Raw genomic sequence first — 15,064 nt, 5'->3', positions numbered from 1 at the left:
TCACGGTTTAAAACCTTTGTTCGCTCTCATGTTGTATCTAGTGAGCCGTGGGGGGGGGGGAGTCACCAGCTATCCGAATCTCTCCAACATGACGACCGGGATGCGATGTGATCCAGCATAGGGCAAAATCGGGATATCTCTGAAAGTGCCGTTTCTAGAGATAGTCCCAGTTCACGCTCTCAGCCTTTGTTCCTTCTTCTTGGCAACGAAGAGTTCCTCATTATTGAGGTCCTCTGGAAAACACATCTATTTAGCAGTTTGCCCAGGAGTCCTCCCAGGTTCCCTGCTACTGCACTGAGTGTTAACTCCGCCTTCCTGGTCCTCCAATTCCCAAGGGCTTGTTACAAAGTCATACACAGTTCACTTTCCTCAACAGTGAGCTCATTGGCAGCGTGTTGCCTGCTTCCTTCTGCTGCTCCTCCTCATTTCACTCTCTTGTGTGGAAAAGGAAGAGAGGAACCAAGGGGAATGGTGGGCTAGAGCAGAAGCTGACACATTACCAGGGAAGTAGGGTAGCATTTGAAAATGTGGCTTTTGACACCAGGGTGTTGTAGGTCAGCCCGGCCTTCAGGGTCCATTTTATCCAAGTAAGTGAGAATAAAATTTGAATTTTTGTGTGAAACTTTATACATTTTCTTCTGAGTGGAAAAAGGTGGAAGAGGCCAATATAGGCCAATTAGGAAAAAGGATGGCTTGAGTGGCACACCCAAGATATAAAAGGCCTAAAGGTGGCATATGCCATAAAACGGGTGGCCACCACTATATTAGTGAATAGATGTGTTTGGACAGCAAGAGTTAATTGTAGAAGGTGACTGAAGCTAGGGAGGAGGTGTGAGGGAACCCCCAGAATTTAGAGTGTATTTAGGCCCCGTTTGGGCCTAGCTGTGAGCATAAGCAGGCTGCTTGGGCCAAAGTAGGCCCTATACTTAGCTGCTTGGGTCAACAAGATATTTTAGAAGATGCCCCTTGAATGCCTCTTTGTGTCTGTGTAAAAGAGGAAGTGGTATTGCAGACACAAGCTTTGACCGCAAGAAGTTGTTCTGTAGAACCTTTGCAGTTGAAAAAGAAAACAGGAAACTGCTAACTTAACCGCAACAGACAGGTGGTTAGAAGAGAAAAGAGACTTTTGCCAGCGTGCTATTAGCCAATGCAGGGAGGGAGACATGGGACCTTTGCAGCTAGAAAAATTTCACATATTTAAAGTGCCATATTTAGCCAAACATGCTGGGCAGGAATTGAGTAGGGGGATACGTAGGCAGGACGAAGCTTCACGTGATAGGCTGTTTGCCCATTCAGAATGTATCCAAGGCTTTGCAATTTGCATTTTGCCAATCAGAAGTCCAGCCAATGCTTTACAATGAAAGTTTGTTCTGTATATTAACTTGCAAGTCCGGTGAAATCAGGTGTCACAGCTTTTGGAAGCGATTCTTATGTGACCAGCAGCCAGCTGAATTGTGTGAACTGCAGATCTACAAGTATTAGGAAACGGAGGGTGTTTGTAACAGCAACAACCTTTGGCATGAGGTCCAATTGGTTTAAAGCTGGCCCTGTGGCAAGTTTTAGCATTTGGTAATTGAATCCCTAATATATAGTGACAGATGCAGGGATAGATTTGTGTTTACTTGTGCACTTCCACGCTTTCAGAAGATGAGCCTTAAACGATATTTTAGATATTTCCCCACCCCCAGGCTTGAAGTTTGCATGATTCAGACATTGTCACACAGGGTATTCTGGTCATAGAATTCCACCCCTGCAGGTAAAAGCAAGGCAAAGCTTCTCTTAGGCTGGTGAACTAGAGTTAAGAATGCAATTGCTCTGATAAACCAAGTTTTGCATTCCTGGAGGTTGTGCAGCCTGATGCCTCTTACCATCAGCCCAACTGAAGAGGGATCAAAGACTCCATTGCATTCTCAAAATGCAGCAAACATGGAAGTTGCAGGTGGCACAGAACAGTGGAATTGCTCATCGAAAGTGACGGCTAAGTTAAACAAATGGGAATGAGAAATATGAATGGTTAAAATCATGTGTTTTTGTTTAATGAGTGAATGAATGAAGATTTAATAATGGAACAATATTTTCCTTCTTGCGCATTTCTAGAAAGTGCCATGCCATGGTTTGATTAATGAAAACTGTTTGTGGATGTAGGGGAATTATTCTGGCTTTCCTTTTCTCTTTACAAGAAAATCAGCATTTTGTGACTTGCCTATCGGATATTATCACCTGATTGGGATGGGCTGGGGAGGCACTGATCTATGGTGGCTCTCCTCCTATTTGTCAGGGAGGTCCCAGGAAGGAGTGTTTTGCTGCTTGACCATTGGTATATGGTGGAGTGGCCATACCACAGCTCATAAGCCACATGCAACTTTTTGACATATGTCCCATCTCCCAATGCCCACTTTTTGGCTAATTAACACCCTACTCCAAGAACAGCAGTTGCAGTATGCAAAGGAATGAACACAGAACTCCTTATCAGTTAAGCAATTGACAGAATTTATTGCTTCATACACACTCCCTGCAATTCCAGAGGCTTTCCCTTCCCCCCCAAAACTCAACTTCATGGGTAAAGGTCTGAAGCACCTAGTCCAAGTCCACAGCAGCTTCAAAGCACAGTTCAATCCCACAGCATCTCCGTATCCAACTCCTTGGATGGGTCTAACTCAGTAGAGTCCCTCCTCTGTGTGTGTGGCAGAGTTCTGGCAATCCTTTCCTTTGTCTCCATGTCCTCCAACAAAGTCCCTCCTCTGTGTGTGTCCAGCAGCAGAGTCTCAGCAGTCCCTACCTCTGTCTGTGTGTAAGTGTGTCCCTCTAGAGCTTCCTTTTATCCTTGTATGTTCTGTTATCCAAAATGAAGCTCAATTGCAAGCTTCCTCTTTAGTTCATCAAAGTCAAATGAAGCTCAGGAGTCCATCAAAGTCAAATGAAGCTCAGGTGTCCATCAAAGTCTCCATTGGCCTTACAGCTGTGGAGCTAGCCCTGCCTTTCCCAGAGCTGTCAACCAGCTATCAAACATGTGAATTGCTGTCAACACCACATCTACTGCCTGGTGATCTCCTGATCTTCCATTACACAAATAATGTGTGGCTCTTGGAAATATGTTGGATGAGCTCCTTTTTGCATCATAATTTTAAATTTTGGTAAATTAAAAAAAAAATTTTAAATGTTAAAAAAAAAATAAAGGTAGATTTTAAAATTTAAAAAATTTAATTTAAAAATTTAAAATTGAATTTTAAAAAATTCAAGCGTTATAATTATTTACCAGGTATAAACTGAGAGTCCACTGGATTAAAATGTAAGTTTAAAGTGAATAAATATATTGAAGAATTTCAATGCTGCTTAAATATTGCAGCTCTCAAACATTTCTCTTGCCATTTTCAAAAATATGAAGTTTATTGTACATGTCACTTAAGCAAGTTTGGCCACCATGATATATGGGGTCCTGCACGGTTGACTGTATCTTGTCTCCCCGCCCATGGTGATTAACATTTATAGGAAGATGCAGGAGTTGTCTGGAGTGCGGTGTTGCCAATATGCTGATGACACCCAACTCTACCTCCCCTTTTCATCTGGTATCAGGAAGCTGTGGACTGACATAATGTGAACTGGTGCCCAACAGCTATAAGGGACTGGATGGGGATAAACAAATTGAAACACAGATGCTGTTTGTCAGTAGGAAAGTGGATTATGGAGTGAATTTACAACTTGTTCTGTACACTCTTTCTGTATACCCCTTGAAAGATTAGGTTTGCAGTCAGGGGGTGCTCCAGGACTCAACTGTGCCCTTGGGGGTGTTGGTAGGTGCTGTGACCAAGGGTACCTTTTGTCCAACTTCAGTTGGTGCATCAACCATAGCCTGTCTTGAAGAAAGCTGATCTGGCTGTCCTAATCCATGGTTTAGTCACATCTCATTTGGACCACTGCAACGCATTCTGCTTGTGGTTGCTGTTAACGGCTATACAGAACTGCAACTGGCAAAGGAAACAGTTGCTAGGGTGCTACCGGGTATCTGCAACTCAGAGCATATTACACTGGTACTCTACAAATTGCTTTGGCTACCAGTATGTTTTCAGGTCCAATTCAAGGTACTAGTCATTATCTTTAAAGGTCTGTATGGCTTGGGACCAGTACTATATACGTACTTGAAGGTTTATTTTCTCTTGAATCTTTATATGAAGCCATGCTCCTCTTCCCACCACATCTGATGGGAAGAGAAGCATGACTTCATATGAAAAGCAAAGTTGATGGGACAGGGCCTTCTCAATGGCTGCCCCAGGTTGTGGAATTCCTTTCCCTCAGAGGCCTGACTAGTCTCAACAGTGCCCATGTTGAACATTGATATTGTTTTTGACTGTGGTCTCTGTTGCGTTAATTTCATATTGTCTAATGATATTGTAAGCAGCTTTGGTGGTCCTTACAAATCATTTAAATAAATGCTAATTGGATCCTTCATCCTGTCTTCCTGCAGCTGGAAATACTTCTGTTTTATTTTCTTGGGCATGATCACTGTGTCCTACATTTACTTTCTGGATGTCTTGAAAATCAAACCTAAAAGCAAATGGAAAGTTCCAACTCCCTTGAAGCTTCTTCCAGAAGAAAAGTATAGGTCTTTGTTCATGTTTGATGGAGTTTGGTAAGTTCTAGAAGCATAGCTTTTCTCTTTAAAGATGAATGAGACAAAGATGTCCCATATTTCTCACTTTATTTTCCGCTTGGAATAGGGGCAATTTACTTACTTACTTACTTACTTACTTACTTACTTACTTACTTACTGCATTTTTATCCCACCTTCCTCCCCAAAGGGACCCAGTGGATATAAGATACCAAGATCAGGGCTTGAGCGTGAAATTTGTACTGGGGAAGGAGTAAAAATAACAAAAAGAAAAAACTGCTGCCTGATATCTCAGTGATTGAGCCAGTACATTCTGTTACAGAAATTAGGACTTGATTCAAGGTTTACGGTAACACTTTAGGTTGTAAATTTAATATAGGCACCCCCTGTATTCATGGGTTCAGTTAATCTGCAGTTCTCCATGCCCACCATGCCCCATACTTTTGTTTTTCTTCTTACTGGTGGTACCAGGCAAGCATGTCTCTTCTTTTTACAGAACACTATAAGCAGGCAAGTTTGTGGAACAACAGGCAGGCAGGCAGGCAGCCTGAATGCTAGAGGGGCACAGACAGAACAGGAACCTTCCTGTTAACATGCTGGCATTGTCTCTCCAGCATTCAAGCTGCTCGCCTGCCTATCATTCTATAAGCTTCCCTACTTATTCAAACATTCAGTGGCGTACCTAGGCCATCTGTCACCTGGGGCAAACTAAAATTTTGGTGCTCCTCCAATTTAATTAATTAATTAATTAATTAAATTTATTATTTGCAAAACTATGTGATTTTAAAAAGCTGCTGAACACACAGCTGCCTAAGATAGACAGCACCACATTGAACAAGCAGCACAGCAGCATATTAATGTCGCACAGAAGGCTCGATTTGCAGCACTGGACTGCTTGAGAGCATAGGGAAGAACCCTGCTGAACACACAGAGAGCAACATAGATATTTGTGGCATAAAACCACAAGACCAGATTTGCAGTGTTAGTGAGACACTGCCAGCAAAACAGACATGTGCATGTGAGTTCACTGAAAGCAAAAGAGACTTGTGTGAGTGGTTCCAGCCCTGGTGCAAAAATAATGCAGCACCAAGGTAAGCGAACAAATGTTTCCATATCTTGATGAGGCCTTTGTAACTGCCTCCCCACCACAGGATGCAGTGCACAACCCATTGGCACTGGGTTGGTTCCAGTGCTGCACCAGCACTGGAAAAGTGGATAGGATTCGGCCCTAAGTTGTAAACTAAATAACAGTGAAGGCCAGGATAGCACAATAGTGCTGAACTGAACACAACACTATAGCAAGCAAATGCATGATTTGTTTATGTGAAACAACAATAAGGAGCATTGGAGTTAGAGCATTAGAATAAAGCATCAGCAGCAGTACTCATTAAGTTCAGGTCTTCATTTTTTACTGCATATATATTTATGCATTTTATTGCTGTTGTTTTAATGTATTTTATGACTTTTAAATGTTGTTAGCTGCCTTGGGTGCCATCCTGGGAGAAAGGCGGATTACAAATCCAATCAATCAATATTATTATTAACAGTAGTACAGAATAACAGTGTAATAATAGACACCCAATTCCCTGCCTTTCAGCAGATTAATGTTTAGTAGCTTTTATTAATGAGAACATAAGAAGAGCCCCAAGATCTGGATCAGGCCAAAGGCCCATCTAGTCCAGCTTCCTGTATCTCACAGTGGTCCACCAAATGCTTCAGAGAGCACACAAGACAACAGCACAACCTGTATCCTGGTGCCCTGCATCTGGCAATCACAGGCAGTCCGCCTCTAAAACCAAGAGCTTGCACATACCTACTATGAATTGTAACCAGTAATCAACTTTTCCTCTAGAAATTTGTCTAATCCCCTCTTGCCCCATCTAGGCAAGCTGCCGTCACTACCTCCTGTGGCAAAAAGTTCCACAGACGAATTACATGCTGGGTAAAGAAATACTGGCAGGGAAGGGGGTGGCTACAAGACCTTGCCACTGCTCATTTTCTCAAACAAGAAAATATATATTTTTTAAAAGCCCCATGCACAGAAGTGGGCTCTAAGGCTGAAATCCCAGCCACACTTTCCTGGGAGTAAGCCTCATTGACTATAATCGGGCTTACTTCTGAGTAGACACGCACAGGAGTGGGCTCTAAGGCTGCAATCCCAGCCACACCTTCCTGGGAGTAAGCCTCATCGACTATGATGGAGCTTACTTCTGAGTAAACACACACATTGCTGCTCATTGCCAGCAAGCTTGGTCGCCTGCCCCTCCACCGGCATGTGTAGGAAGAAGGGAGGGAGGCGCAGAGACTTGCTTCCGCCTCCACTGCTCACCCCCAGCTGCGCCTCTCCTTTGGAGAAGAAGCCTCTCCTGGCGCTGAGTGGGGAGTAGCTCACAGGAAAGGTGGTCTGCAAAGGCTCTGCTACTTTTTCTCCAGAGACCTTTGCGGACCACCTAGCAAGATCTCTCAATGGCTGAGGGGGTGAGGCTGCAAAAGGAGGGCGGTGACGGAGCGACAGGACAGGCGGGCAGTGGCTGCGGGGTGCTGGGGGGCGGAAGAAAGCCAGCCCGCCCTCCCCACACATCAAGGCTCTGAAAAAAGCCTCGAAGGAGCTACTGACGCAACGATGTTTCTTTAAAGTGACACACGTGGGGGGAGGATCGCAGCTTCAGCGCCCCTCTCCAGGTTGCCTGGCCTCAATGCCTGGGGCTTTTGCCCCGTCTGCCTCATGCCCAGGTCCGCCAGTGCAAACATTTCAGAGAAGTCATATGCTCTCCGCCAAAAGAGACAGAACCCTGTAGAGTCAGCAATGGCTAAGGAGGTTTACTAGGCAGCTATGTATTTGAACTGTGAACGTTTGCTATTAGAAGCTGAGGTTCATGATGTTTTGTCTACCTAGAGCAGTCGGTGCCAGCCTCTGCCTGCCCATTTTCTCACCACTGCTCCTCTTGGTTCTCCCTAGATTGAAAAAGGAAGACACATTTCCTCTTCCCTTTCTAATCCAGGAACTGGGAGGAGCAAACACTAGCATATCATTGAGTTTGGGGTAATATGTGGTATTAGTAGGAGGGCCCTGCACAGGTTGAGTTGCCCCAGGCTCACACCCCTTCTATGGATAACTCTGACTCAGTGGGATTTCCTTTACAATAGATAAGTGTAGATTTTCACGGTTGGTCTCTTACAAACATTGGCTACCCAGCACTCGAGTACATGAGAAAGAAATCTGAGTGAAAAATTAATACATATTATCCTTGTCCTACCCATGTTTGCCAAATGCCATCTTGGGCATTTTTCTACATAATAGAGGTCGGGGGAGCAGCCATGCTTAGAACCACTTCACTTGTGTTTGCAAATAGAAAGCTGGATATGTAAGTTTTGTCCTTGTGGAAACCAGAGTGACCTTTACATAGGGTAATACTATCTGTAAAAGTATGAGAGGGGATAATGGAACCTAAAGGGGACAAGAATTCAAAACACCTATTTGTTTTGGATACTTGATTGTTGTGACCTGAAATCCTCCATTGGCAGAGGAAGAGAAAGTGCCTTTTGTAAAGGGTGATGCATGGTTATTTTTGCTTAACTATTTTTTAAAAAAACCCTTTCGTTCTCTTTTTCAGATGAAGAGAACTTATCTGGGAACCAAAGTTGCTTTTTAGTTGCTTTTTAAAAAAATTCATCTAGAAATATGCAGACGTAAAAGCACATAAATATATTGTACTTACTAAGGTATTTGGTTTTATAGCCAAGAACTATAAATTGATAAATAAAAATATAAACATGACTGAAACATAAAGCTAATATTAACATTTAGAGCAGGGGTGCTCAATAGGTGGATTGCAATCTACCGGTAGATCGCGAGGCAAAATGAGTAGATCGCGGAGTGCCGACCCCCCCTTCAGGTGCCTCTGGGAGGAAACGCCAGGAGTAAGGCCCATTGTACTCAATGGGGCTTACTCCCAGGTAAGTGTGGCTAGGATTGCAGCCTCACAGCCTAATCCTAGGCATGTCTACTCAGGAGTAAGTCCTGTTATACTCAGTGGGGCTCAAGGTACACCAACATACATTGTACACATAAATGTTATATGTTATGATGGCGCGAACATTGTAAAAAAAACTCTGGTAGATCTCCGGGCCTTGCTGGGTTTCAAAGTAGCTCTCGAGCCAAAAAAGTGTGAGCACCCCTGATTGAGAGCTTAGTCAAAGAAGTCAATATTGCTCCATGCAGGAGGTAGATTCAGGACCCAATCCTAACTTGTACTGGAGCAGGCAGTCAAGGGGAAACTTCTCTGTGGAATCTCCATGGCAGGGTCAGTCCTTAACATCTGGGAAGCTTCTTCCTCTCAGGTAGGCAGGTCAGGTTACCAATTCTTCCTGAGGGGAGGGACTCCCTCAATTCCCCCTTACCTTGCCTCTAGGCACAGCAGGTTGGGTTTTTTCTTGGTCAGCTTACCTGACCTTCAAAACTGGTTTTTTTCTGGGGTTTTGGCCCCTTCTTTTACTTTTGAACAAGTTGTGAGGAAAAGGATATCCTGCCTGAGCTCCCCTGACTGTCATCCTTGTTGGGGCAGAAAATGGGGTTTCTTGCCCTGCTCAAGCAGCCAGACAACTATAGGGCTCGTGCTCTCCTCCAGTGTGGGGAACAGCATAGGAGCCTGCCTGCAGGGCAATACTTGGCCATGCTGGATCCCAACCCCCGTTCCTGGGAGAACAGAGCGGCTTCATGCCGCTTCGCTCTCCTCTGACTTGTGCCATCTCAAGAGGCGGCGCAAGTCTGAGAAGACCCAGAGGGGCCAGCAGTCCTTATCCAGAGGTAAGGGGAAATGTTTCCCCTTGCCTCTGGCTGAGCCACTTATGGCCCCTATCCTGCGCTGGATACAGTGCAAGCCTCTTGGCTTGCCTGTTCCAGTGCAGGAGCACTGCGCCTTAATTATATTTTTCATTTCATCAGATCCAACAGATCTATTTTGTTTTTCCCAGTCTCCTTTTCTAAATGCTGGCATTTCAATATCGTGAAACATTTCTTTTAGTTTGCAAAGATAGGGGTCTTTCCCCTCTCATTATGCTGAATGGTCTGTTCCCTTCTCATTAGGTTAGCACCAAAGAATAGCTGTGACTGTGCTGGAGTTCACAAGCTGCAAGTCTATCAGCTGGATGACTACATCGAGAAGAATAAACTTGCTTCCATCACAGAAAGACGTGAGAAGGCATTTGTTGCTTTTCGGAGAAGGTAACTTTTCCCAGGGAGTAGGGCTGTATTTCATAAAATTAGGCAACACCACTGGAATGGCTCTCATGTGTCTTGCTGGATTCGTGCATCTAGTCCAGTATTGGATCTTCAGTAGCTTCCTGGTCCATGACTAAATCCATTCCTCATAGATTATTCCCAGTTTGCGATAATTGGAGGGCAGGTCACCTCTTACATGTAAGGTTCTGCTCTTTGCTATTAGTTGACATATCCTCCTCTTTTTTTCTGTTGTTTTGATTTACGTGGTTGTGAAAAGTATGTATATTGCCTTTCAACAGAAAGTTATCAAATGGTCAGCCCAATCCTAATTTTCACTGGTTAGGGGTTGTTAACATCATGAATATAATTTAGCTCCACCTCCAGTGGCAGTACAATTGGTGGCTACCCAGGACAGACATGCTTCAGCACTTGGTTTCTGTAATGTTTTCCCACTGATATTGAGAACAGTTCCTTCACTGCTGTGTCAGGCTGCCCCAAAATACAAGGCAGCATGTGCATAAACTCTAGCCTTTAGAAATTGAGCTGCAGTAGGCCTGGTATGCTTGCATAAGTCTGATTTGGAGAAGGTTCAATTGACAATAAAATCATTGGGCAATCTAACAGAACTAACTCTATCTTTTGTAATCAAAATACAAGTTTTCATAATATTAGTACTTGTTTCTTGATGCTCAGTCTGAAGCAGTGACCAAGTCCTTCTTGGAAAAGATCCTTGCGCTGGGATAGTGTTTGATAATCTCTGGATCTGATCACAGGGATTGTACTGTTTTAACACTGGTATTTTGGAGAGGGTGCAAATGGGTGCTTTTATTTGATTGGACAAACTTTTGCTTCATTCTCTCTCTGTTGTTGTATGGCTGTTTTGGGGTTTTTTTTGTTTTTTTGTTTTTGCTTCCTTCTGCTTTTTGATGATTGTTTTACATTGTAGCTTAAGCCTGTAACAGCGCAATTCTAACTTGCACTGGAACAGGCAGGCCAGTGGGCCTGTGCTGTATCCAATGCAAGATTCCGGTTGTCTGAGACTTGACCAGAGGCAAGAGGAAACTTTTTTCCTTACTCTGGGGAGAGCCACAGCAGCCCCAGTGGGGCTACTTGGATCGGCAACACCGACACCAGTGGCGCAAATCTGAGCAGCCTGGGAATGCCCCAGGCCGCTTGGGAACAAGGCTAGGATCCAGCATAAGTGCTGGATCCTGGCTCCGCCTCCTGCTGTCCACCCATCCCAGAAACTCCCGCAGCCAACCCTCCCCCAGACCTAAAACACCACCCTCCCCATGCCCCCCCAGACTCCTGCGCCGGCTGAGCTCAGCTGATGCAAACTCACCCATCCCCAGGGCCCGCATCGACGTGGGGAGGCCTATCTCCCCAAAGAGTGGAGCACTTTACAGCACTTCTGCAATACTCTTTGGCAGGTGGAAGGGGTACTTAGGACTGCGCCCTAAGTTGCTTTGCCCTTTTCAGGAAGAAGAAAGGAGGAGTATTCAAATTCAAGAAGTATTCAAGAAGGAATCTTCAAAATAAATAATTTCATACCAGAGCAGATACTGATCAAGGAATGAATTTGGGCTTTGGGTGACAGGAGTGCAGAACAAAATCTGGCACCAATAGGGAGGTGGAACTGAAATCTAGTCTCCCTCTGTGCTAGGATCCCTGTTGAAAACTGTGGCTATGAAACATTTGGAAACCACTGACAGATTAGTTGGATCAACACAACCATTGAAATAGAACAGCCAGCTTTTGAGTTTGCGCTCAAAGTACCTTCTATAAGCCTCATGGCTTGGCTGGCTCTGCTCTAGTTATGGCTTAAATCAAATAAGTTGGGAGTGGAGAGTGTGCTGATGAACAGAAACTGAAATTCAAAACCTTTGACATTTCACAGAGGAAAATAAAACTTTATTGTCAGAGGTTTCACAGACAGTATAAGGAAGCAGAAGGAGCAAGTCACATCCATGAGGTCTAGCGACATCATGTTGCCAACATGTCATTCCAAATTACCTTTAAAAAACAACACTTCAAAATCTAGAACCCCTTGCAATTCCTCCCTCCCCCCAAAGCAGATGTCCACACTTGGGTGTAAAAAAGATGTTAAAGTTTATAGTGCTGCGTAAAGTGTTTCATTTTGGCTTTCAAAAAGGAGACTCATGCAAAAAATTGGAAAGAGTTCTTATGTAACTCTCTTAGCATGAGTCAACTAAATAAATTAAAATTGGCAATTTAAGTTCAAGCAATTAATCAAAATTCCAAACTCAAAACTGAAATGCAACTCGCATTATACGAAAAGCTTCTGCCAGTCAGAGCAGACACAACTGGATTGTAAAGACCTATTCTAGCTATGACTTTTTGTTATGTGCTTGGGTACAGCTTCCTCAGAGGCCCAAGCTTGCTACCAGACTCCTTCTCCCCCGCCATCCAGCTGATTTTTCTTAAAGCAAAACTGCTGGGGCTGATATCTGCCTGAAAGTTACTCTGAAAATGTTCACTCCTTTTTGTTCCTTCTCATATTCCAGAGCTCAATTCTGGCATTGAGAAGAGGTTCTGGGCATTGAGAAGAGGTTGAAAGTTTAAGTCCATCAATAAAGCAGTAATTATACAGTAGCCACCATTCATAGTGCTGGAATGGTTGGGTGTGTTCATTGCAATGAAGGGTTTGCATTTGAAGAGAGTGATCATGCTGCAACAAAGCACTAAAAAGTGAGGAAAAACCTACTGGTGCAGGAAAATGAAGTTTGTTTATATACCTGATCCTAAAATGGCGATGTGCCAGCCTCTGTTCTTCCCACTGCTTGGATTGAAAAAGGAAGATGCTGCTAGAACTTTCCTGCTTATTCTCCAGTGCCTGAGGAGGAAGCAGGGAAGCAAGTGTCCCGACTGCTACAGGACAAACTAAACATGACTGAGCTTGTTCAAAGTCCACATGTTTGTATATGAACAAAGCAAAGTATAAAGGATGGGTCTGTTTTTTATGAAAAGGAATAGGTGGGCGGAGGCATTCCTGGGGGTCCCCGCGCTCGGGGCAACCCCCAGTATTCTGCCCCAGACCCCGTTTCACCCCCCCTTCTCGGCCCCCCCGCACCTGACCCGGAAGTAATTGTGGTGACGTCATCGTCACCACAATTACTTCTGCACAGCTGCCTTTGAAAACAAGGGGGAATGGAGGAGGCAGCCAAGGCCCCCAAGGAGTCTTCCACACCACACCTGCTTCCAGCTGCCCCAGACCACTGCAGTGCAGACCTCTGCGCAGCTTGTAGGCGGGAAGCTGCCACCCAGGCAGCGTCTCAGCGCCGACTGGGCAGCCCCCCTCCCCTCCTCCTTTATAGGAGGATATGAGATGGGTCCCCTAGAGCGTCAGTGCCTCTCTAGGGTGCTTGTCTCCTGTCCTCCTATAAAGGAGGAGGAGAGGCAGTTGACCCAGTCAACACCAAGGCGCTGACAGAGAGGTAGCAAGCTGCCTCTCTGCAGCACTCCTGGGTGCTCCGGGGGGGCGGGGAGCAAAGCTCCAAGAGGTGCCCCTGGAGGGTTGGCGCTTGGGGCATTTGCCCTGTCTACCCCCCCCAGGTACGCCAGTGTAGGTGGGTAAGTCTCAGATAATGCGATTGGAGATTTTTGCACTGGATTACAAGGGAAACTGAAATATGAACAACTTCTGAACTGTCAGTTGTCAGTGGAGCTGCCACCATGCCCATTGCCAACATCCTCTCTTCAACATTTTAGCTAGACTCTAATAAAGATAGGATGCTGTTCTGATCTCAAAATGACTCTGAAAAGAAGCCAAGTTTAAATGTGCATGTTGACTGCTTTAAATGTGATTGAAAGGAAGCATTGCTTAAAATGCTTTGGTTTTTAAAAAATTGTTTACAGTGCAACATATTTATCCATGGATATTTAATCTTCTGATTTGTCTCAATGAGAATGGGGTAAGGGGAATTGAAAGTCGCACAAACCTTTGCCTCCTTTGCCCTGCACTCCATTTCAAGGCAGCCCAAAACACTGCAAAAAGGCTCTGCATCAAACAGGCAGGGAAATAGCCCTGGAGCCCTGGAAGAGGTTCCCCTTGCACAGTAAGGAACAGTAAGACTCCTGGAGCCCCTGAAGCTGAAGAAGGGGAGGGGGGCAGAAAACCTCTGAAGCCAGAACAGTTGCAGCAAGGTGGAGCGCTCTCTCACTCACTCACACACACACAGGGGCAGGTGTGGTAGCAACAGAGGGGATTGCTTTAAAAAAACCCTCTGGGGGGAGTGTTTGCTGAATTCTCCCCCCCTTCAGAGTGCTCCAGTCTACACAAACAAAACAGCCCAGCAAGCAAGTCTTCCCAGCAAGCAAAGCATGAGATTTTGGCTACAATCCGATCCACAATTTCCTGGGAGTAAGCCCCATTAACTAGAATGGGACTTACTTCTGAGTAGGCAGGCATAGGACTGGGTCTGCGGTTTCCAAACTTTCCGGGAGTTTGAAACCCATGGTAAGTCTTTGCGGGGGCGGGGGGGAGGTAGTAGGGGCAGGGAGAAGGCAGCGATGCGATCCCCAGGATCGCGTCACTCAGGGAGCTGCAGGGACTGTGATGCACTCACCAGTCCCTGCAGCAGCCATCCCTGTGTGTGGGGTGCCCTGCGTGAGTGCCTGCAGGGTGCCCCAGGTCAGGGAAAGGGAGAGTGGAGCGATCTGCTCTGCCTCCACAAAAGTCAGAAGGGAAAGCACAGTGATCGCGCTCCGCTTCCGGTTTTGCAGAGCGGGGTGTGATCGCTCCGCTTTCACTTTTCCTGACCTGGGGAGCCCTGCTGAAGGTTGAGCGTGGCTCCCTGCACCGCTGGGAGGCTGCAGGAGGCTTGGGCAAGTGCACCCAAGCCCCTGCAGCCCCCCTGAGCTGAGTGCGGAGCGGAGAGGGAGACGATTCAGAACAGCTGCCTTAGTTTCCTTCCATCCCCAAGTGTCAGGCTGCAGTGTATTCATGTAACTCTATACAATTTAGCACAACGCGTTTTTTCTTAAACGCGTCGGGTCACGGAATGGAACTCACGTGCATAAATAGGCTCCACCTGTATTATGTGCGCACCTTTTTGAAGACGGCAAATTTACCATACTGCTTTTGTCTTTCTGCTTGAATCTAGGTATCCCTTTGCAGCTAAAGAAGTCCTAGTTGCGCAGCCAAACACTCCTTTAAGCTACCCCATTCAAGGAGCTGAGGTGATGCCTTTACACACAATTGTAATTCCAGGTATGTC

Source organism: Tiliqua scincoides, chromosome 5 (assembly GCF_035046505.1).
Source record: "Tiliqua scincoides isolate rTilSci1 chromosome 5, rTilSci1.hap2, whole genome shotgun sequence".
In the NCBI taxonomy this organism is placed as follows: domain Eukaryota; kingdom Metazoa; phylum Chordata; class Lepidosauria; order Squamata; family Scincidae; genus Tiliqua; species Tiliqua scincoides.
This window is presented reverse-complemented; position numbering follows the sequence as displayed.